Source organism: Lissotriton helveticus, chromosome 7 (assembly GCF_964261635.1).
Source record: "Lissotriton helveticus chromosome 7, aLisHel1.1, whole genome shotgun sequence".
In the NCBI taxonomy this organism is placed as follows: Eukaryota; Metazoa; Chordata; class Amphibia; order Caudata; family Salamandridae; genus Lissotriton; species Lissotriton helveticus.
Genome location: NC_136068.1, coordinates 816,102,976 through 816,127,203, shown reverse-complemented (window position 1 = coordinate 816,127,203; position 24,228 = coordinate 816,102,976). Strand labels below are relative to the sequence as shown.

At 46.9% G+C, this 24,228-nt stretch overlaps 1 protein-coding gene across 2 annotated transcripts in view; it reads right to left on the bottom strand.

The window, feature by feature from the left end:
- Positions 1-24,228, bottom strand: part of LOC144769233 (small COPII coat GTPase SAR1B-like) — a 382,034-nt gene that overhangs the window by 31,923 nt on the left and 325,883 nt on the right. The gene's annotated exons all lie outside the window — the stretch shown is intronic.

Sequence of the window (24,228 nt, the reverse complement as noted above, 5' to 3'; positions counted from 1 at the left end):
TATACATAATTTTTAGTCCGACTAATACAGGTAGCCAGCAGCTGTTTAATCTGCCAAGTGTCAGAAAGAGGCGGGGGGCGGCTTTAATATTTTTCCTTTGCTCAATAGTGTGGAAGGGACGCCACCTTTTTATGTATTGTGCACCTGCAAATTGAGTTTTCTGATCGTCCTAGAAATATTACAGCGCTTTAAAAGAATCCAAAATTTCCAATCATCTAGTTCATCATCTACGACGTGTAAATTGACAATTTCATACCTCAGTAAGGTTCTCTGTAAGTCAATTTAGTTGACTGGTCCATTTGCCCATACCTTACGGTATTTAGCGGGACATCCCTGTGCCTCAAATAAGGGTTTTTCCTGCATGGCACACCATTCCACACCCTGGCGCCATTTGGATACACTCAGGGGTTTAGGCTGAGCCCATGTAGCGGCAATGTCATGTTTGGCCACTGCGATGGCTGTCTCCAGGAACAGTTTGTCAGAGCGGGACCCGTCTAGGCCGTTCAGCACTCCTAAAATGAGTCATATGGGGTCATGAGGAACCTGAACGGGTTGCACAGCCTTATTCACATAGGTATTCATTTAATTCACTTCAACCACTGTAGTCCAATGTTATCATTTTTATTCCACAAAATCTTTTCCAAGTTCATCTGTCACGCCAAAGAGATGAAACTCCTTTACATTTTTGCATTTATAATTCTAGAATTGCCCATCCAGGCCAATTCGCGAACATTAGAATTTTCAGATCCATCTGAATTACGAACATATAGCACCCAATGCATTTCGGTTCTTATTAAACCTTCCTCAGGGTATCTGCAATTTTGTAAAAAATACATGTATCAATCCTATGTTTTTTGTAATTCATCCACCCAAACTGCAACACAAATACTAAGTGCTGACACCATGCTCCCTCCCCTCCTCTAAACATAGACGTTGTGGTCCCCAGGTGGGAGCAGTCCTACAACATATGAGAAGAGAACAACATGCCCTACTTTCTGATGCTCCGTCCATCACCACCCCCTTTTGTACCGCTTTGTTCGCCATAAGTTGGCAGGGTATGCTCAGACGTGAGTCCCTTGCTCACTTTGCCACTGGATTCAAGCAAGCCTGGCTGAAGACGGCTGTAAAGCCAGGAACCGGTCCTAGGAAGCTTGAGCCCGGTCCAGGGAAGGCATGGCTTGGCAGTTCGAGCTTGACTGTTCCCATGAGGCACAGGGTCAGACTGATTTGCATATGGCCATGTCTGAACTGGGGTGGCAGAGTGGGCTAAAGAACGGTGATGGATTAAACCCAGATCTGTTGACTGGGTGTGAGTGTTTGATTGGTTCAGATGCTCCGTCCATCACCACCCCCTTTTGTACTACTTTCTGTATATGACATGCATCATATGACAGTGCTGGGTTTTATGTTAATTTGGTTTTATGTTAATTTTGTTTGTCATGCACGTATCTGGGTTTAATCTGTTTAACATGCAAACAATAAAAGGTGTTTTAAAAAACAGAATGAAAAAAATGGATCCGGATCGATTGCAGGGATTATAAAGCTTCTGTTTATTTTAGAGGAATAAACAATCTTCAATTTTTCCAGTCAGCACATTTCGACTGGCAAAATGTGCCAAGAGCTTTTCAAGGCAGCTCAAAGTCACTATACAGTCGTTATGCTGCAAAGAAGCAGCTTCCAGTACACTTGTTATTTATGAATGAATCACATACGCTTTTCTTTCTCTAGTATGCCTTTACTTCTGTCTGTGGAAGAAGTTGTTTTAAAAGGGTTAGAAGGTGAACTCGACAATGACTGCGCAGCTTCCTAATTTTATTTTTATTATTAAACTGCCTAAAAAAATAGAATTAAAAAAGAATGGATCCTTGTGTAATATTACTGGTGCTCATGTAAAGCGCTCCAATACCTTCCGGTCGAGTTTGCGCTATATCAAACTGCTAGAAATTAATTATACATACCCTGTGTTAAAAATGCCCGCCATTTTATTTTTGTTACGTTAACAGCTTTTATTTTTCAAGCTTTTATCTGGTGATAATAGAAGTAATGATGATAAGGTAATGGAGTGACAATGTTGTAACTACCAATTTTTTTCTCCTAAAATGCCCGTCTGTCTTTAGTAAGCGTCAAATGCAAGGAAGGTGTGGAGAACACAATTAGAAACCTGTTTTTTAAAACCTTTTACGGAGTTGGCAAGTGGGTCCATTTTCTTATGTGCCACCATCTTCGGCAACTAACTTTCTGGGGCTTTTTTAAACATTGTAAATAAGAGTTAAACATTCCGACATGCAAATTACTGTTGGTTGGAAGGAGGCATGCATAATATCAGAACATTTCTACACTGTGCACCTATTTTGAAGAAGTGCACTACTTCATCCACGTAATGTACTACAACAAGCTTTGGCAAAGGTATCTGTTTTGACTTTTGAATACTGTAGAAATTTTTTTTTTTTCAAGATTCACTAACCGGCAAAACAGTATCGTGGATTGCAAAAAAGGGAAGATGAGTGTTTGTGACTGTGCGAGAGAGCGTGCGAGACACTGAGTGAAAATGTATGTATGTGTGTGCCTGTCAGAGAGTGTGTGTCTCAGAGTATGTGAAAGTGCTTGTGTGGGAGTTTGTGCCTATGTTACGCTACGCTACTGAGTGTGCCTCTGGCATACTTAAAAATAAAAATATTTATGCAGTTTTGAAACAGAAAAAAACAGGCAGCGAGACAACAATTCATATACAATATAGGCATACACATCAATGGCCCTGGCATACATAAGATTACACTTGGTTTATGTCAATTTCACCCATGGTATATAGGTGGGCGTATTACTCACGTCAAACCACAGGCTCTAGGCATATGGGCGCACCCGTGACAAAATGCTGGTAGTAATTGGTCTGCGGTCACACATGATAAAATTTGGATCTTTGCACACTAAATGTAAGGTTTGCGATTTGTGGGTGCCCACAGACCATTAGGTTAATTTGTGGTCAAATTCTGGCACTGAGGTATTGTATGTATTTCTTGGCAAACTGTTGGTACCCATGTCAAATTGTTGACCCTGGCATAATTGGAGGTACTTTTTGACCAATTAGGACACCTAGGGCAAAATTCAAGCCCTAGAATACTAAAGATAATTTCTGACATATGGGGTTAAACCATGCAATTTCCAAGGAGGGTCAGGCTTCCTTGGAACATCATGAAAGTTCTGGAATATTTCATGACCGCCCTTTCAGGTCCTATGGCTTTTTAGACAATTTATGTGAAAATTGTGCTTTAAAATGGGTTATGTGCCCCATGTGCCCCATTTCTTTTCAAACTTTTCTCAGGGGAGAATCCCTTAAATGCTCATAGAAGTCACCTGGCTCACTCACTTCGCTCATTTGCAGTAATTCGGGGAATGTATTAGGTCCGTAACTCTCAAGAGAGCAAGCAGCGTCAGATTGCTAATGCGGGCAGTCGGGCATGAGCTGGTGCTAAAGTGCCAGCAGGGGGTTGCTTTTTTTGAGCCTCTGTCAATTGTCCACAGTGCACGAAGAGGCCAGATGTTGTTGTGGCCTTTGGGCCATTCTCACCTAGTTGTCAGTTCTCACCTCTGCCCCCTGGGGCCAACCTGTCCCAGAAGTGAGGCATTGTCATTCACAGTCACCTGCCCCTCCTCAGTGGGACTTCACATTTAGGTCATATTTGGAGGGGGTGGGAGAGTGCACAAAGGAGGAAAGTCCTCCTTGGAAGTTATGTGAAAAAAACCTAGGACCCCCTGTATGGCTCTAGAACTCCTAGGACAAGTCCTCCTTGGAAGGCCAGGCCAGGTCAGGTCAGGTGTTGGGGCCATTTTAACTTCGACCTGGTCAGTTCGAATTTCGTTAAGTAATCTAACCAGCACAGGCTCAGTACATTTTCTGTAATCGTAGCATGTACTTGCTGGCGAGATCCGTGTTTTGTCTAGTCAGGTTTAACTCATCAATATTTTAGCAGAGAGAGTTTATATATCTGCTGCAAACACAATCTGTAGTTTGCAGATGAAAGATTTGTATTTAATGTACAAACGTCAGTGGGTTACTGATCAGGCGTCCTTTTCTTACTGATTCAAAAAACAATTGAGGAAGTAAGAGGCAGCAGTGATAGAATCACCCTCCTGAGCTTAATATGTAAACAACGGGATTCTATCAAAAGGGATGGTAGTGATTATTTCGTGCCCCTGTCAGCTAGAATATGTGGGGATGACCAGCAGGGCAGTTAAAATAAGGATAGGGGAACACAAGAGTACTATCAAATGCCAGCGAGCCAGCACAAAGCTAACCGCTCACTTCCTAGAAAAAAAGCACAAACCAGAGGAGATCTCATGGACAATAATTGAACAAGTGGATAGAGAACAACTACTCCTAGAAAAGGAACAGAGGTGGGTGTTCCGTCTGGACACTAATAACACTGGCCTTAACGACGACATTCCGTGGGGCCAATTGTGAGAAAAACTAATATGACACCTGTTTTCATATCATGCAAAAAAAACCTCCAAGGAACATGTTTGGTGTTTCATGTCATGAACATGTATAAAAGCTTGAGAATATATCCCCTTTCCAGCGCTTCATCCAATAAGATAATGGATACGAACAGATCCACTGAGGTCGTTTTGTAAGAATCTTGATTTTGCAGGTCTGATTATGTATGTGTCAATGGATGAATGCAGTTTGCCATTTTCGAATTAGGGACGCCGATTTTTGTAAAACAATAACTGAGAATATCGGCTTGTTCCAATTTAGTTGTTAACCTATATCACCTTATACACATTTCTTTTGTATAAACTTAACATCAACACTAAAATTGTAGCTGCGTGACACTTTCACGATCAGCAACAGAAATAGAAGAGAGAAAAAGACATTCCGTTTTTCCTCAACCAAGTCCATTAAACAACGCCATCTTGGTTAGCACTCTAGCTTTCTCTAGCTTTCCCCAGCCACGCCCGCACAGCATGCCGGGAGTTCTCCGGCACTAATAGCAAGTCTCTGCCAGACTACCGGTAACCCACGGAGCTGCTGCAGGGAATGGATTAACATAAAACAGTTCTAGCGGTTACGTAAGTTAGACTCAGACCGTGGGTCTTTAAAAACAAGGTCGGACGCGACCCGGGGGCTTAAAAAGAACACTCGTTCAGATATACTTCGAGTGATTCGGTTCCTCTTTCCTTTTCAGTACTCCGCAGACCATAAACCCTAAGACGCAAGCTCATGGGGCACGCAACTAAAAAATAAAGCGTATGTATTAACGAGGACATTTATGCGATGAATACATGTGTTTTATCTCTATTCCTTTTTATGTAAAATTTTCTTCTAAACAGAGATTAAGTTCCTACTAGAATTGTCTGAGGAGATTTAACATCATTCCATTTGACTACAACGACCTAGTAACTGGTCGATCGCAAGGTGTGTGTGTGACGTGTGTTGAGGTGTTTTTTTGTCAGCGTGAAAGTTTTGAAGGGTGATTTCACCCATTGACCGGAACCGTAGACTAGACATCACCGGTCCTCTTTGATAAAATATGCAAATCTATTGTAAAGTACCAAATGATACAAGAACACAATGTGTTTCTTGCTATGAATGGGTTTTTGAGCACTCGGGTTAACTTTTTCCTCTGTTCCCTTTTTCCCATTTGTCTCCACAGGGACCACAAAAGGTCACATTGTTGCTTTTTCATACCCCACTGGGCCCACTCAAGCCCCGGGGAAAAAAACAGGCAACTGATTTTTGCTGCCAGGTTTTAGGACAATAGGCATACAATTGTTAGTAAAGAATTAAGTATTTTTTCAGTAGGGACTAACAGAGGTCCTGAGGAGTAGGCAGAAGGGGTCTGCCTACGAAACATGTCATGTCGACCAAGTAGACAATACGTTTTGTTCTGCTCTTCCACCCCTTTTTAATTTTTCCAGCCAGCGAAACCATTATATCAATTTTTTCGACTAGCCAGGGATTTTTAAACTATTTTTATATCTCTCACATATTCACGTATATAGGTCCCTACACCCCTATCACTTATCACTGTCCTTACACCACACATAGCCTATCGTAAATCACCTAAAGTGCTCCCGCATAGCTCGTAGGTTGCAGCACGCCCCGCCCCGTAGAGGGACGGGAAGACCCCAATGATGACACATGACACTATGGGATTCATAGTGTGTGAGGGGTATTTTAAAAGCACATAGTGCTCTTCTTCTGCCAACTGCAGAGAGGGCCCTCCCCCCTCTTATTCACTCCATAGACAGTTGGTCTTCACAAAATTCAAAATACCAAAAAATAATCACTACCATCACTTTTGATAGAATCCCGTTGTTTACATATGTCCTTTTCTTACTTGCAGCTGATAAATTATAACCACTGTCACTGGAATTATGCGGCAGGGAGGACCACATTAGGCAGCAGTTGACTCAATTTTGGGGCAAGAAAAGTCAAATTATGTAACTTTTCTTATGGTGTTGTTTCATTATTTTGTCACTTTACAACATTATCATCCCAGTCTGGGAAAAGTTTCACCCCATTAGTACCCATTTAATAATCAAATACAGCAATAACAACTGAAAGATGACCAGTCTACATTTGAGAAGGGCCTTCCAATGCGCAGGAACACATGTCGCCATTTTTTTTGTAACTTTTAAACTGACTGAGCTAAAAAATATTTTTTTCCTTAAAATCTGCATATTATTCTGTAGATGTAGACGAAGAATTAAGTGGCAAATGTGGCAAATCCATAACTACACAGAAAATGCCATGGCTGCTGAATCATATAATTCTAGTGCCCCTAGTTATAATCCTTCGCCTGCAGCACAGTGTGCTATGAACCAGCATCAAGGAGCTGCATGCAAAGTGCAAAGCATAGAAAGTTATTTCATTTTTTATCAATCTTTCTTTTTTTTTGATATTGTTAAGTTTTTGGGATAGTAATAAATCTCATTAGTGCAGACAACCCCAACTACTGTGTTATGCTTTAACTCTTGTCTGTGTTTCAACAGACGAAGAATTCTTAAAATATCATACCAACCAGTATCGAAGATATGCTACTTTTACACCTTATGTTACATTTCCTACGAATTGATTTACACACTTGCATGATTCATTTTCTGTGTACAAGTGAGTATGATGTAAATCGTTATGTCACCCTACACTGTGACACATAGTGCTATAATAGGAACCAAATAGGAAAATAAATTATGTTTGTCCCTTACATACAGGGGTTGAACAAAGTCAAAAAGCTGCTTTAAAAGTGGAGTGGTGTAAACCTTGCTCTGCATTACTGTCAGCAGGCAAAGCGAGCATGCCCAACTTCAAGGAAGGTTCATGGGTGTCTCCCCCTAAAAAACGTTTTTAAGAGGTTAAAAAGTGTATTTTAAAGCATAATTTTCACATAAACTTGCTAAAAAACCACTGCCTCTCAAAGGGCACTTACTAAATACTGAAGTACTTTAAAGATGTACCAAGTCAATGAAAACGTTTGACCCTAAAAATGTGCTGTGGGCACCCCTATATGTTAATAATTATCTTTATGTGTCAGGCCTAGAATTATTTTATTAAGGATGGGTCCCATATGCCATGGGCACTCTGTTAATGCCAAGAATTACATACAGTATGCCAGTGGCACAATGTTGCCATTGACTGTATCCATATATATGTGATAGATGACCCAAGGTCAAAAATACCATTCCACTATGTCAGGCCAGAATTTTGTTGTGGTTGCATGTGTCCCCTGCCCAATATGTCATTGGTATCCGCCATAATGCCTAGAATTACCTTGAGTATGGTATCACCAGCATTTTGCTATAGGTGTCCTAAATGCCAAGAATGACCTCCAATATGTCAGTGCCAGCATTTTACCACTGGCGTCCCATAGACAACAAACGACCTCTAGCATGCCAGCACCAGCATTTTGCCATGGGTGGGGCACCACATATGCCAAGAATTTCCTCCAATTGCCAGTGCATGCATTTTGCCACAGGTTTCCCTTGTACCAAGAATTATGCCGAGTATGTCAGCACCAGCATTTTGACACAGCTGTTCCATATGCCAGGAATTACAACTTGTGTGCCTGCATTTTACCTAGGCACATCATATAGCCAGAATCACCGCCTTCACTCTTCTTCATTTTCACTCATTCAGTCACTTTAACTCACTCTAACTAAGGGGCATATGTATCAAGCCTTTTTCCTGTTCGCAAACAGGCCGATTCTCAGAATCAGCTCGTTTGCGAACAGGAAAAGGCCTTTTGGGATGTATCATCCCAAAAGGACATCGCAAATTAGAGAATGGCAAAATTTGGAATTCTCTATTTTGCGATTGCATTTAAGGAATATCAAATTGCGATTCCTTAAATGCAATGTAGGAAGCATAGAAAAATTGAGATCTGGCCTTAAGTTGGTCGTAATTTGTGATTTCTTTGAAAAATGCACTTTTGTGCCATGTGGCGCACATACATGCTCTTAGGGCATCCAAGTGCGCCACATGTGCACACATACATATTTCAGGGGTGCAACAGGGTGTCCTTTTGGCACCCTTGCAACCTTGAAATTGCATTCTCAATTTGCGATTCTCTAATTGGTAATCGCAAATTGAGAATGTCTTCCCATTCATTCCTATGGGCCTCCTAACCCATAGGAATGAATGGGAAGGTATTCCTTATTTGCGAATCACAATTTGCGATTCACAAATAAGGAATATGTAGGATTCACAAAATATTTAGCGAATCCTACATACATTGCATTTTGCGATTCTCTAATTGCGATTCTCTAAAAATCGCAATTTGAGAATCGCAAAAGTCTTTTTTGATATATATGCCCCTAAGTTTCACTTATTTCCATTCCCTCTGACTCACTCGATCTCACTTACTTACACTATCACTCATATACACAGCACACATACACTCTCCCATAACATTTAACAGGTTTATTTTACTTACTTACCTTCAGCTACCTGACGTGTTGGGCTTTAGATAATAGTATTGGATAGTCTCTCAGGGCAGGTACACTGCTTCTTCCAGCCTCGAGAACTGAAGCACAAAGTTGGAGTCTGCACAGTGATTCATGGGCTCCAGCTGTCAGTTTCTTGCTTTTTTTTACCTCATCTTTTATAAAGGTAGGGTGCAGTGAATGAGGTTCTTGCCAACCCCTCTCTCCCGTGATGAGATGGGAGAGGACGAGCTGACAGCATGGCTGATGGGTAGGGGGGCAAAACAAGGGGGAGAGCTACTGAAAATACCAGGTTTTATTCTATGAAACCCGTATGCAGTGATTCAAGAGGAGGAATTTCAGAGCTGCTTTTTCTCTTCCACGTCATTGTAGGTTCTTTTCCCAGGGATCCTCACCTAACCCTTTTTGCCCCTTGAATTTCTACTAGATTTCAGATTGATGTTATAATCAGAGTCGAGGAGTTAGTTGATTGAGAGCAGGATTCTTGCAACTTTGTACAAGGTGTTGAGACTGAAATAAGTATTCCAGTTTTTACAGCTGCAGCGTTTCCAGTCTTCACCCATGCTACTGACCCTTCAAGCTTAAAAATGCTCAATATACCACATTTATCTCCAACAAGCATTTGCAATGCAATTGGTCTCGCATTAGGAAAGTTTGAGCTATTGGTATTGTAAATGACAAATATTTTATTTATGTGTTGGTTTTCAAAATAGCGAAATTAATAGCTTTGTCATTTACAATCCCAATAGTTATAACTTTCGCAAACGTGACACCTATAGCATTTGTAATGCAATATGTGTTGTATTTACATGACTTAATGTATTAATATTACAAATAACAATGGCTTAAAAAAAAAAATAATACTTAAATAAAAGTTATTTTAATTTATAATCCAGTAAGTCCTGCAGACCCTTAACTTATGGCATTATAACCTCGGGTCAATAGTGCACTCTGAATTCTGAATATGCTCACCTATTGTCACTTGTCCTATCGGGGCACAGCGCGTGCAGTGCAGTCCCTGGGTGGTAGGGAGCGGAGCAGCGCGAGGCGCGTACTGTGCATGTACAACAGCCACAGAAACACCATAAATAGATCTCAAAATTCAAACATCTGCCAGGGGTGATGTCATGAGAGCAGGGGGCGAGGATCGATTGCATCCCAGCAGACGGGGCTCGGTTACCTCCCAGGGTAGTGCGCGAGGGTCACATCCGTTTCTTGCCCTGTCCCCCACTCGGCCATCCTGGAATCCCCGCCCCGCCCCCCTTTTGCCACAGTTTGTTTGGAAAGAGAGTGTTTGCTTAGCGAGGTGATGTTGTGTGTGTGTATGTGTGTAACACGAGGGTGGTGCGCGGTATGTGATGCAGAAGAGGGGCGTGGACAGATGGGAGAGGGTGGAGGCGGAGAACAACAAAGATATGAACGAAGGAGGCAGTGGGGGCAGAGACGACGCAAGAAGGAACGAAAAAGCGAAGGGGGTCACAGAGAAGGGACACAGAGGGAAGAGGGCCGGAGGAAGGAATTCATAGACTCGTTGTGAAAAACGAGGGAAGGGGAAGACAGAACAAAGACAACAGAGAGAAGGAGTGAAAGGAAACACTGGCAAATTAAGATGAGGGGACGGAAAGAACAATGAGCGACAAAAGAGAACTAAAGAAAGAGAGGGCATACTGGTAATGGAAAGTGAGGGTAAGAAAGAAACAGGGAGAGGGAATGAAGAAGATGGGGACAAAAGGTAGTATAACCTGATCGATGGAGGAAGAAGATGCGATAGAGGTTGGAGAAGAAAATGAGGAGGGAGGAGATGGGCTCGGGGGGTATAACTGGAGAAGAGAAAATATATGAAAAAGGAAATAAACAAAAACAGTGCGAGAAAAATAAAGGTATAATTAAGGGGACATGGAAGGGCTGTCTGCCGCTGAGACACAACACCAGGGCGTGGTGTTCTCCCGCATTCAAAGCAGCAAAGGATCCGCCATTGACCTGCCGCACAGACACCCAAACAACTGATGTGTCAAATAACCACAGACACCTGTACCCCCGTGTTCACGCAACCTTAAGATGTCACACTTATGTCACTGATCAACAGGGCCAGCTTTAATGCTGGTGGCCAGTGCTTAATTTGAGCTGAGCTATCCACATGACATATGGCGGTGCCAGCTAGTGTGTGGCGACACCTGCAACAGCCTCATTTGCATTGTTGGCAACAAGTGCCTCAAAAAAATGATGTCACCTGCTGGCAGAGAGGGACATTGCCAGAATAGCGCCCTGGGTGCAAAGACGCTTGGCGCCCTCTGCCGCTTGTGAATAAAATGGGGCGGAGGCGAGCCCCTTTTGTGTTCAGAAGCCAGTCCCTGGCTGATTACATCAAATTGTGACCAGCCTCCTCCGCACACTTATCTCTGCACCTCCCCCAACTCACCTGAATCACACACCGATTAATTAGCTCCTCACCCTGGCACGAAGCTGTTTGTAGGAGGCGAGTGGGGTTAATAGTGTGTAGCAGCAGGGGGAGAGAGGACGAGAAAGCAAGCTGATGGGGTGTTAAAAAATATAAACAAGGAAGACAAGCTGAGGATCGCCGTGAGCGTGCACATAGGCTGTCCCGGCGCAAGCTCCGAGTCTGAATTGGAGCCTGCTGCCGAGACTGACCCGCTGCGGAGGGAGAGGGACATGCGGAAAGAGCCCGGTGAGTAATAAGGTGGGGGAGAGGGAGGGGATGTGTGTGTGTGTGTGTGTGTGTGCGTGCGCACGCGCACATGTGTCTGTGTGTGTGTGCCTGATTCGGCCATGCTGTCCACGGTAGAAACTCACACGCGCGACCAAATCCCGTTCTACAATGCGGCGCGTGCCCATCTCTTGTCTCCACTTCATTGGAAGCTGAGCCGACGACTATAGTTCTCGCAGCGAGAACGCGCTTTGCGCGCTTTCGCAGGGCGAGACCTAAAAATGAGCCTCCTGATGCTAACCAAGCAATGTTTTGTGAACGGTCGCGCTCCACAAATGTGGGTCACTTTTCTTGGGGCTGCCCGAGCCTATTTTTGGTCCCAATCCGACCTTGATTAGAAGTCAAGAACTACTGGTGATTATGAGAAGATGGGGCAGTGTGTATGCAGAGGGAGTAAGGGCAGATAATTGTCAATGAACCTACTAGCATTGCTTACTCCTAAAACATATAAAATTGCTTACATTTCTGAAGTGGATAAGCCTATCACACCACCATCCTACCTGCCATTCTTGCCAATTTACATTCAAAATTAAGTCATGTAACTTGAGCTTACTAATAATTTCATGATTCTGGCTTCATGCAAGACATAACTAACTAAAGGACATTCCTGCGTGAGAGACACATACATCAGATAATAGGACTTGAGGTAACGATGCACAAAAACAATTGGTAGCAGAGCAAGAAACAAGACTGTCCACCCACCATTACAGGGTTAGGCCCAGGAAGGATCGGGAAAAACAGAGTTGGATACCTGGCTTTGTTACTTAGTACTTTCAGTGTCCTACAAGTTGGTAGCAGGCCAGAGCCATTCAGCTCAATGAAGAATTTAATTCAGCAATGCTTCCTGGAAAAGTCATAACTGTCTAAATTAAAACTTTGAATCACTCTTTTTAGGTATGGCTATACACAGCTTTAATTGTCTGGAAAACTTCATGTCAACATTTCTTCACAAATCCTTCATACAAGGGTATGTCCCAGTCAGACGCTGGCTTTTCCCAGATGGTTACATTGTCCCATGTGTTTTCACATTAGGTTTTGGTGATGGAGCATAAAGTAGTCCTGTTTTTCAGACTGCTGATTCGATATAAAGTGTAGCTAGTAATTGATAGCCAATGTGTGTTCGTTCATGGATTTACTTGACTGACACAGCAACATTTTATTTGCTAATTTATGGGTTTTCGTTTGGGAAGTGAATTGTTCTATATGCCTTTACCTCTCATAAGACATAGTGCTATTTACTAATCACACAAGTTAATTTGTTTTACTTTGCTGTTATGATAACGTGTTGTTGGATTGACAGCTTTTTGTTCACATATTAAAAATGTCCATGTACACATAGTTCATTAAAGATACAATGCAAATGCTGTCCCTTTGTCAAAAGTGTCTGCTATGTAATATTTGGTGTGTATGCCTTTTAAGTTCATCACATACAATGGAAATTCCATCCTCTGACTTATTTCCGTAACATACTTCTGTGAAAGTATGGCTTATCTATGCTAATGCAGTCTGTTCAATAGATGGGACCTACACTCAGCCTTCACATTGGTGTAGCCCAGGATGTTGCTTCACTATAAGACTGGCTTGCAAGAGAGCCGGGCACAACACAGACAAAGTCATCCAGCTATTACTAAGCACTTCCCTTGACACAAAGCTAGATCTATTGAGTTTGGGTTCTGCCAAAGTTATTTTTATAAAGAGTCCAATTGTTTTTAATTATCTCCTTCTAAGATCACTTGTATTGATATTATTTGGAAAGTGTACTTTGGGTGCTTCAGGCAAATATACATACACTTCATTCACCATCCCCGCCTCTTCCTCCTTGAATGATCTTGTATCGTAAAACAATATCTCAATCTATCGGGAAGAGGTGTGGCATAGCGGCCAGGTCGACTGACGCCGGAACACAGGGGCTCGCGGTTTGATCGCCGGTGGCAGGTCAGCCAAGCACCATGTGACTCTGGGCAATAGCTCGCTTAATCTGCCCGACGGCCCCCAGCCTCTTGACGCCTTCAGGTAATTGTTCATGCTTTACAAATACTGGATTTACATTTTTACATCGTAAGAATAGTGGGTGTAGATATATTGAAGGCATTTTTGGAAAGTCCAGTACAAAAGGGGGTGGTGATGGACGGAGCATCCAAACCAATCAAACACTCACACCCAGTCAAAAGATCTGGGTTTAATCCATCACCGTTCTTTAGCCCACTCTGCCTCCCCAGTTCAGACATGGCTATATGCAAATCAGTCTGACCCTGTGCCTGATGGGAACAGTCCAGCCCGAACTGCCAAGCCATGCCTTCCCTGGACCGGAAACAAGCTTCCGAGGACCGGTTTCTGGCATTACAGCCGTCTTCAGCCCGGCTTGCGTGAATCCAGTGGCAAAGTGAGCAAGGGACTCACGTCTGAGCATACCCTGCCACACTTATGGCGGCCAAAAGCGGTACAAAAGGGGGTGGTGATGGACGGAGCATCCGAACCAATCAAACACTCACACCCAGTCAAAAGATCTGGGTTTAATCCATCACCGTTCTTTAGCCCACTCTGCCACCCCAGTTCAGACATGGCTATATGCAAATCAGTCTGACCCTGTGCCTCATGGGAACAGTCCAGCCCGAACTGCCAAGCCATGCCTTCTCTGGACGGAAACAAGCTTCCGAGGACCGGTTTCTGGCATTACAGCCGTCTTCAGCCCGGCTTGCTTGAATCCAGTGGCAAAGTGAGCAAGGGACTCAAGTCTGAGCTTACCCTGCCACACTTATGGCGGCCAAAAGCGGTACAAAAGGGGGTGGTGATGGACGGAGCCTCCGAACCAATCAAACACTCACACCCAGTCAAAAGATCTGGGTTTAATCCATCACCGTTCTTTAGCTCACTCTACCACCCCAGTTCAGACATGGCTGTATGCAAATCAGTCTGACCCTGTGCCTCATGGGAACAGTCCAGCCCGAACTACCAAGCCATGCCTTCCCTGGACCGTAAACAAGCTTCCGAGCACCGGTTTCTGGCGTTACAGCCGTCTTCAGCCCGGCTTGCTTGAATCCAGTGGCAAAGTGAGCAAGGGACTCACGTCTGAGCATACCCTGAGTGCTTGATTGGTTCAGATGCTCCGTCCATCACCACCCCCTTTTGTACCGCTTAGGCCGCCATAAGTGTGGCAGGGTATGCTCAGACGTGAGTCCCTTGCTCACTTTGCCACTGGATTCAAGCAAGCCGGGCTGAAGACGGCTGGAATGCCAGAAACCGGTCCTCGGAAGCTTGTTTCTGGTCCAGGGAAGGCATGGCTTGGCAGTTCGGGCTGGACTGTTCCCATGAGGCACAGGGTCAGACTGATTTGCATATAGCCATGTCTGAACTGGGGTGGCAGAGTGGGCTAAAGAACGGTGATGGATCAAACCCAGATCTTTTGACTGGGTGTGAGTGTTTGATTGGTTCAGATGCTCCGTCCATCACCACCCCCTTTTTTACTGCTTTGGCCGCCATAAGTGTGGCAGGGTATGCTCAGACGTGAGTAGGGCAAGATAAAAAAGGACTGAATTCAAAGGACGTCCTCACTTTTTTGTGCAAGAACACAGTTTTGAGGCTCTTTCTCCACCTAGAGCTTACTCTAGAGCTGTCATGTTTTGCCTTATGAACTACTAGGACTTCATGCTGCAGCAAACAGCCACAGAGGGTCACTTAGCTTTGAGAACATAAGCTAAGTTTTCCATGAATTCACCCAACTGTTGCAAATAAAAAGACATGGTTTGATGATCTGAAAAAAAGGAGATTAAAAACTGAAAATATGTAGCTATTTCCAGCTCAATGAAGATTATACGAGGTTCTTTCAAACACATTAACTAGCATGGAACTAGAAGGACAGGCACCATAAAGGTGGCATCGTGTACGCAGATCGAATTCTGGAAGAGTATGTGGCCTAATGGGGAGGTCGACTTCAAAGCTGAGCAACCGGGTTTGAGTCTCGGCTGGGAGGCTCAACATCCTGTGATTCTGGGCAAATCACTTAATCTCCCTGCGAATAACAAAAAATAAAATGAATTTGTTGGTCTGTCACGCAACTGGTACTTATGTAAGGTGCTCTGATACCTCGGGTCTAATTCGCGCTATATAACATTCCAAGTAAAATTCTATTGCAGCTTCTCATCAAATAGAGTAGTGGACTAAAATGGGCCACTGCCGTCAACATCACAGGCAGGGTTGCTGGGGCCCTCAGACAGCATCAGGAAAAGGGGTGTTCTACAAAAATATTGAAGGTTAAATATAGACCTGCACTTATAGTGACTCCACAATATTTACTAGCAACATGTGGAGTTTAGAGTAGTAAATCTATACTTTCCTGTGTATGCTTTTCTTGATGCTAAGTTTTTTGTCAAAACTATGGAGTCGATATATGTGCTGGTCGATATCCCTGATCTTGATACTGCTGCCATACAAACATGCTAGAAGACGGCAGTCTAACAAAAGTTCCTGCATTGGTTTCCCACAACCTTGGCTAGAGGCAGAAAGCAGTTCCCTAGGGCCCTATTTGGTCACTGAAAATCCAGCAGGGAGCAGATTGCTGACTGCTGTCCAAAGAGGTGCCTGCATCAGGATCATGAGCTTGGAGTGAGATATGAAAAGGCAAGGATATACCATACCATTTAATTGGTTCAGCTGTCATGGGGCAGTGCATAGGTGCTTTATTTATACTAAGCTTGCATCTTTGTACAGATGTACTGTGTGAGTGCAAACCAACTACTGAATTCCTCCCAATCAGTCTAGGCACAACAGGGGCACTATTTAGCCTCTCTATAAGCAGAACCAGACGGGTGGATAGTACTGTACTCACTTTGACAATGAACATGAAAATTGTAGTGTTTAGTTTTAGAATATGCCTAACCTGCCTATCTGGTTGGCGTGCAGCTTATGGGGAGCTACGATCCAGATCTGCGGTACCATGCCCCACAAGATCAGATGGGCATAAAGTTTGACACCGGATTCACGTAGTATCAGGTGCATGTTGTGGGGCAGATGGAAAGGCCTGACTCACAGTGCATGGGGTTTGATTTACTGAATTCTCAGATTGATGATAATAATGGGTTACAGAATATATATACCAGGAACATCAGGGGGCTGAACACTTACATAAGAATTAGCTCAGTTGGGTCATACCTGAGGCAACATTCTGTTCAAAATGGGTGTCTACAGGAAACTTTTAATATAGGGAAAACTAGGAAAATCCCTAAAACATGGAAGCGCCATTTAGACTCACTGAGTGAGCACCCAAATCCAGTGGAGTGAGAATTCAGGTGCCACAGGAAACCCCACTAGCGGTGCTGCATGTTGAAATAAACCAGGAGAGCGTTGTTGCATTGTTGATTCATTCCCTGAATGGAGTAGCACTTGCCTGTTAACACACATAGCACAGATGATATGTCCTGATTTCAAGTCTCAAATCTGAGTGAATTGGGTACATCACATGCACACATATTTATGCTGCTGCCTGGAGACTGCACTTCTGTACTGGGCATGGTATTATGCAAGTACCCCATCCCAACATCGCAAACAGCACATGGCCAACACCATGCAGCAGATCACGTTCAATATGCCAATGAATGTGGCAGAAGATTCACAAGAGTGTCAACATTTAAACTATATCTAGAGATACTGAATTAATTGGTATAGGAGGAGGGTCAATTTGGACAAGCTGAAACTTACACAGGATGAAAGCGCTACGCAATTAACAGCCTTCTAATGCTATATTCTGGCAGCACGGCTGCAGTTTACAGATGAATAGAGCATAAACAGGGAATTGTAAGGAGATGTGGCACAAGAATGCAACCAAACTGAATGCTTATTCACCTTAATTTCGTTTCCAACTCCCTCCCCTTTCTTAGTCATGAAGGCTGAGCCCTAGCGGAGGCTACAACACATCAGGGACATATATGCCCCCAAAAGCTCCTGCTTTGGGGTTACTAAACTTCATGAAGGACACTAGAAGGGGCGTGGCTTGGGCGCCGATGGGGACGGCGGCATGAGCCTGTAGCTCCGCGCCCGATCCCGTTTTTATTCCTGATAAATATCCTGAAACTCACCTACAGTGCAGCATACTGGATCGGAATACAAGGAGCAGCTTCTGCGCCCACTTTTGTCCTGCTCGGGGGCCCAGAGGCGACGTGAGAGCAGAGTGAGCTGCTGAGGGAGCCGAGCGCCGATTGTAAGATGGCGGCGACCTCGGACCGGGAAGACTGATCGGGGCGAGCAGTGCACTGAAAGGCTGTCTGGGGGTCTGGCCGACTGTCGGAAGGGTGCGGGATGCAGACCAGCCTGCCGATCTGAAGAAAGAAGAATCGCATTGGGGCTGGCAATCGCTCCGGAATATCACGGTACGGCAGGAGCCGCAGGGGAAGCGACTCCTCAAGATGGCGGATGCTCGGGGGATAGCCCTGATACAGCGACACAGCGGAACTGGCGATAGCGCTTGTGCCGGCATTTAAGAGCGCCCGTGGTGCGGGTGACAAGCGGGGCAGTGCCTTGACATACGCCGGATTGTGGGGACTTTTGATCGCCTGCGGAAGCACAATCGGCATTGGGACCAGACGAGGAGGCAAACTGATGGCTGAGCCCTTTGCCGGGCCCCGAGATCCTTGCAGAGGGCGGAGTGGCACGGACACCTAGATGCTCAAGGAGTGCTGCTAGAGGATGTGTGTGCCCCCCCCCACCGATCCGGGTGAGTGCTGCGCTGCGGGCTTGCGCCCGATGCTAAGGTGAGAGCAGGGGCGGGTCTGCGGCGAGGAGCACACTGCAAGAGCGCAGCAGTTGGGGACCTAGAGCCAACACGGGACGGAAGCGCCACAGTGGCTGTGCTGTGGAGGATGAGTGCGGCCGCCCCATTGCTGCAGATACTGAAGATCTGGGATCTGCAGTCTACTGGCACAGGCGGTGTCCCTTGAAGTGTGACCATTGGGCGATCTTGTGGACTCTTGCATTGGGCCTGGGAACACCTGCACATTCCCCCTGGCAGGAGCTGGTGATGGTGATAGGTGTAGGCTTGGCTGGGAGAAGATAACTGGGCAGACGCCCCCGGTGTGGGCATAACAGTCGACTGCCAAAGAAATCTGTTTGCCGGCCGGGGCACTAGCCGTGGGAAGGTGGAGTGCCCACCCAGACGGACGCACCGGTGGACGGGTTGGCCCTGTCGAGGGGGGGATACGCCGCGGTGTCCAACTGAGGAGCAGGACGGCAGGAGTGCACGGCTGAGGAGCGAGGGCCTGTGTCGCTCTAGGGGGGAGTGTGAAACCGGTGAAGTGAGGTGCAGCCTGCGTTCTGCATTGAAGTACTGGTTGGGGGGGCGCGGCCCTGGTGGGGATAGAGCGACAGCCAGAATTGCGTTTCAGGTAGGAACCGAAGACCTGGAGTGGTGCAGAGTGACAGGGACGAGGTTCCGGGCGCTGAGTTGAGCTGGTTGTGGAGGTGGTGGACAAACACTGGGGCGCCGGGAGGCGTACTGGGAATACCGGTGACAGAAGTAGTGGATCTGGTGGACCATCTGGCTACGAAAGGCCGTGAGATGAAGCCGAAGTCGGGACAGGCGGAGGAGGTGGAGCAGGAGGAGCGTAATGACAGCACTGTGGACCCTGAGGGAACGCCGCTGGAGCAAAGGCTGAATAAACGCCTGGACAGTATCCTTGAAGCCATAACGGCAACTAAGGAATCCTTACATCAGGATATAGCACAGGTCGCTACGGGGCTGGGGTTGCTACGGGCAGACCACTCCAAATTGGCGGACAGAGTGAAAGAAAATGAACTCCTGCTTCAAGACTTGAAACCGGCTGTGGTGACCGCGGAACACAAGCTGAATGATGTGCTGGCCCGCCTGGAGACCTTAGAAAAGAGGGCGGAGGATTCAGAAAGCCGGAATCGGCGCAACAATGTCCGGGTGGTAGGTCTGCCGGAAAAAACGGAGGGGGCCGACATGATCGCCTACATGGAGAACTGGTTCAAAGCGGTTGTTGCCCCGGAGGGCCTCTCCTACTTCTTCTCCATTGAAAGGGCGCACAGGGTTCCAGCCAGGCCGCCCCAGCTGGGCCGCCCTCCTCGACCGGTTATGGTCAAGGTCCTGCACTTTAAAGACAGGGATCTGCTAATACAGTGGGCTCGCTCGACTGGGCCCTTCCAGGTGGAGAATAGTGCGGTCACGCTTTTCCCGGACTACACCTAGGAAGTTCAGAAACGCAGGGCCTTTTATTTAACTGTGAAGAAGGAACTGAGGGACGAGGGGATACAGTATTCTCTGCTCTTTCCAGCTAAGCTTCGAATTATCCTTGATGGGACCACGCACTTTTGCCAGACTCCTGAGGAGGCATGGACTTGGCTTGAATCCTATCGAGCTGGTACGGATCGGAGGGGTAGGGGCGAGCGGGGAAAGTCGAAACCTGTCCAGGTGCGCAAATCACAACGCCTCCACAAACGCAACAAGACCCAGAAAGCGCAGCAGGGCGTGCAAATGGCCGCGGATAGGCGGGGTGCGCTGGCGGCGACAGCCGTGATTATGGGCTCGCAAAGAGAGGGATCAACGATGGGGTCGGACTCTGAAGACGACAGAGGGAAATCAGGGGCTGAACTCTCGGATGCAGACAGTACCAAGGGCCCTATGGTAACACCCCAAACGGCGGATGGAATCTTCGGCGACTGACGCCTCCAGCAGGCTGTTGCAGAGGTATGGGCCAGGTAGAGCTGCTGGGCCTGGTAAAAACTTTGGTGCTGCAAGTAATGAGGTGATCTAGTACGTGGGATCCTGGGCTAAGTGCGGGGGTGAACCCTGCCACCCGTTGGACCTGAAACACCCTCCTAAAGCCCTTAAGGCTAATTGTAGTGGTTACTGCAGTGTAGAAGTTTGTGTGTTGTTGTGGAAGTTTGGATGGGGGCTGATAATGTATTATTGGGTCCTGTTCTGGAGGGGAGGGGTAGGGGGATTGTATTCTGGGGTCATTATTTCTGGGGTGTTGAGTTTTTGGGGTCGAGCATTGGTGTGGGCGTTGCTACCGTGAGGAAGGCGGAGAGGCGAGACTGCTGGGATGGGATCGTTACGTGATCTGAAATATATCACTTGGAATGTGAGAGGTTTGCACACTATGGTTCGGCGCCATAAAGTACATGCTTATTTATTGAGAAGAGGAGTGCACATAGCAATGCTGCAGGAGACACATCTTACTAAGGCGGAGGGTCAGGAGCTGCAGCGTAGATGGAGGGGTCAGGTCTTTGGTACAGCATATTCGGCATTTGCAAGGGGAGTGCTCATCTGGGTGCGGGCGGGGATCCCATTTCAGGTCGCCAGGCAGATCGTGGACCATGAGGGCAAATATGTAGCAGTGGAGGGTAGACTCTATGGCAGGGACATAGTACTATGCAGTCTTTATGCACCAAACACTGACCAAGCCCGTTTTCTGGATAGCTTGTCAGGCACTCTAGCACCCTTTCTGGTGGGTCCGATACTAGTGGGGGGGGATTTGAATGCTATTACAGATATTGACATGGATAGATCGCACCCACCGTTAGCGGCCACCCAGGTTAGGAAATTGGCTAAAGCTCGATCGGAATGGCAGGAGAGTTGGGGACTGCTGGATGTGTGGCGTGCCCAACACCCTCAGGTTAGAGATTACTCGTATTTTTCAGCTGTGCATGAACTGGATGTTCGCATCGACGCTTTCCTGTGTTCCCCTCTGATAGCTCGAATGGCTGCCTACACTGAATACCTTGCTAGAACGGTCTCTGACCACAACCCGCTGTTGCTCTCCCTTAATTGGCAGAGGGCGACTACGGCGATCCCGACTTGGCGTCTGCGCCCCGAAACCCTGGACGACCAGGTATTTCGGACCATGGTGGGCGACGGGATAGATCATTATTTCCGGGGAAATCGAGGTACGGCATCGTCGCGGGTGCTCGAATGGGATGCTTTTAAGGTGGTCATTCGAGGGGTCTGCATCACTAAGTATTCGGGGGCTAGGAGGGCAGTCTTGGAAGATTTAGCTAAAGCGGAGGGAGCCTTGAGGGACTTAGAGCGACAAAGGCCTGAGCAACCGTCCCTGCAGGAGAGGGTGCTGGGAGCAAAAGAGAAGGTGGCGGCTGAGACTGAAAGGCTGCGGTGTTTTGATCAGCGGGGCTACCTAGCAAAGGTGCATGCGGAGGGAGATAAAGTTGGTACTCTGCTGGCCAAACTGGCCGACCCGACGCCGGGGAGTGGCCACATTATGCAGATAATGTTGGAGAATGGCGACCTGACGTATTCACAGGAACTGATTGTGTCACGCTTCGCCTCTTATTATGAGGCCTTGTATAGTAGCCGCAGGAGGAAAACGGAGGCAGACATAGAGGAGTACTTGCGGGGGATTCAGTTGCCACAACTGTCTGAGGAACAGACACAACTCTTGGGTCAGGATATTACGTTGATGGAAGTGTGAAGTGCCATTAAACGTATGGCCCGCAATAAGACACGGGGACCGGATGGGCTACCGGTCGAATTCTACGCTAAATATATTGAGGTGCTGGCGCCTGCCTTGGTGGAGATCTACCGGGAAGCGTGTGAGGAGGGCTCTCTGCCGTGCTCGATGCGGGAGGCTCTGATCATTCCACTACTGAAACCGGGACGCCCGGAATCGGATGTGGCGTCGTACCGACCTCTCTCCATGCTGTCGGTAGATTATAAGATTCTGAGTAGTATTCTGGCGACCCGTTTATTGCCGCACATGACGACGTTGGTTCATGATGACCAGGCGGGATTTATTCCCACACGATATACGGCTCTGAGTATCCGGCGATTCCTCCGGGTAATGGCGGAGAACCAGGAAGACCAGAGCTCCGCGGCGGTCCTTTCAGTAGACATAGAGAAGGCATTTGACAGTCTGGAGTGGACTTTCCTGCACAGGGTGTTGAGTGGTTTTGGTCTGGGCGACCACTTTGTGCGGTGGACGACGGTATTGTATTCCATGGCCAGCGCCAGGGTAAGGATAGGTGAAGTGATATCTGCTCAATGTCCAATTATGAGGGGGACGCGACAGGGGTGTTCGCTGTTGCCGTTGTTGTTCGCGCTGGCGATTGAACCCCTCGCAACACAGGCTAGATCGGGACAGCTATATAGAGGGCTGCTGTGCCGGGGTGAGCAGCACTTCATCTCCCTATACGCGGATGATTTACTCCTATTTCTTTGGGAGGCCGATGCTGACTTGCCGGGGGCTACGACCATGTTGTTGCGTTTCGGGATGGTCTCCGGACTTCGGGTTAACTGGACTAAGACGTGTCTCTTCCCGACCCGCCGGGGACTACCTCCTCCTGAATCATTGGGGGAACTGACGTGGGAACCGGCGTGCCTTACGTATTTTGGGGTGCGGATCTACCATACTGAGAAGGACTTATAAGAGGGTAATATAGATTGATGTGTTAAGGCCTTGAACAGTTGCATGGATTTTTGGGCGACGCTTCCCTTATCGGTGCTGGGCAGGGTGGCTCTGCTTAAGATGGTGGCCCTGCCCAGATTGCTGTATTATTTTCGCACTTTACCGATCTTGGTCCCGCCGGGAATTTTTAAGGCGCTGAGGTCGTTGGTGGTGGGCTTCTTGTGGGGTACGGGAAGGAGGCGTGTGGCGCTGTCGACGTTGTTGAGACCAAGATTGGAGGGCGGCCTAGCAGTGCCGGATTTTGAGCTCTATTATTTGGCGGCTCAATTGCAGGTGCTGACACAACATATAGCGTGGGAATATCGGGGTCCAGAAAGTGGCTGGGGTCGGGGAATACCGCGTCATGTGTTGGCGTATATAGTGATGCAGCAGAGGCTTGATGTGCGGGGCCTGACTGGTGAGGAGCGGACCCTGCGGATGTGTTGGAATAGGACGCAGCGCAAGGCGGGGACGCATCGCCTGTACGCTCCGGAGACCTGATACTGCGTGGGGTCACATCCTGAAGAGGGCGTGGAAGGGCACAAGAAATGCGCGTCTCCAGCAGATCCAATATTTTATAGTGCATAGGGCCTATTTGACACCAGGAAAAATCCGGAAGTACTTTCAGGTCCAGGACGCGGCATGCCCGAGATGCAGGGAAGAAGGGGCTGAGATTGAACACATGTTATGGCACTGCCCGAAGTTGGAAGGTTACTGGGAGGAGGTGGGGGAGCTGCTTGGCGCGGTGACGGACAGACGGATAGATTATGACATGGCCACTTGTTTGCTGCACTGGTTCCCTCACACTGCTAAGACCAAGGTTACAAGTAAATCTATAGATTTGTGTCTTCTGTTAGCTAAGCACGAGATTACATGGCATTGGAAGGCGAGGGAAGGCCCTTCGAGTGGACGCTGGAAGAGGGAACTCTGCAAGTGGGCAAGCTGTGAAAGCGTGGTGAGGCTCAGGCAGGCTACCCGTTCGGGTAATGAAAAGGCACTGGAGGTGGCCAGGGCTTGGGAAGCCATGGTTCAGTCCCTGAAAGATCAGATGGAACAGGAGGAGGAAGAGTGAGCACTCCACGTCCAGGTGATGGCTGGTTCCACATGTTAGCTTCGCTTGCCGATACATGTTTTAGTAGAAATGGTAGCTAGGAC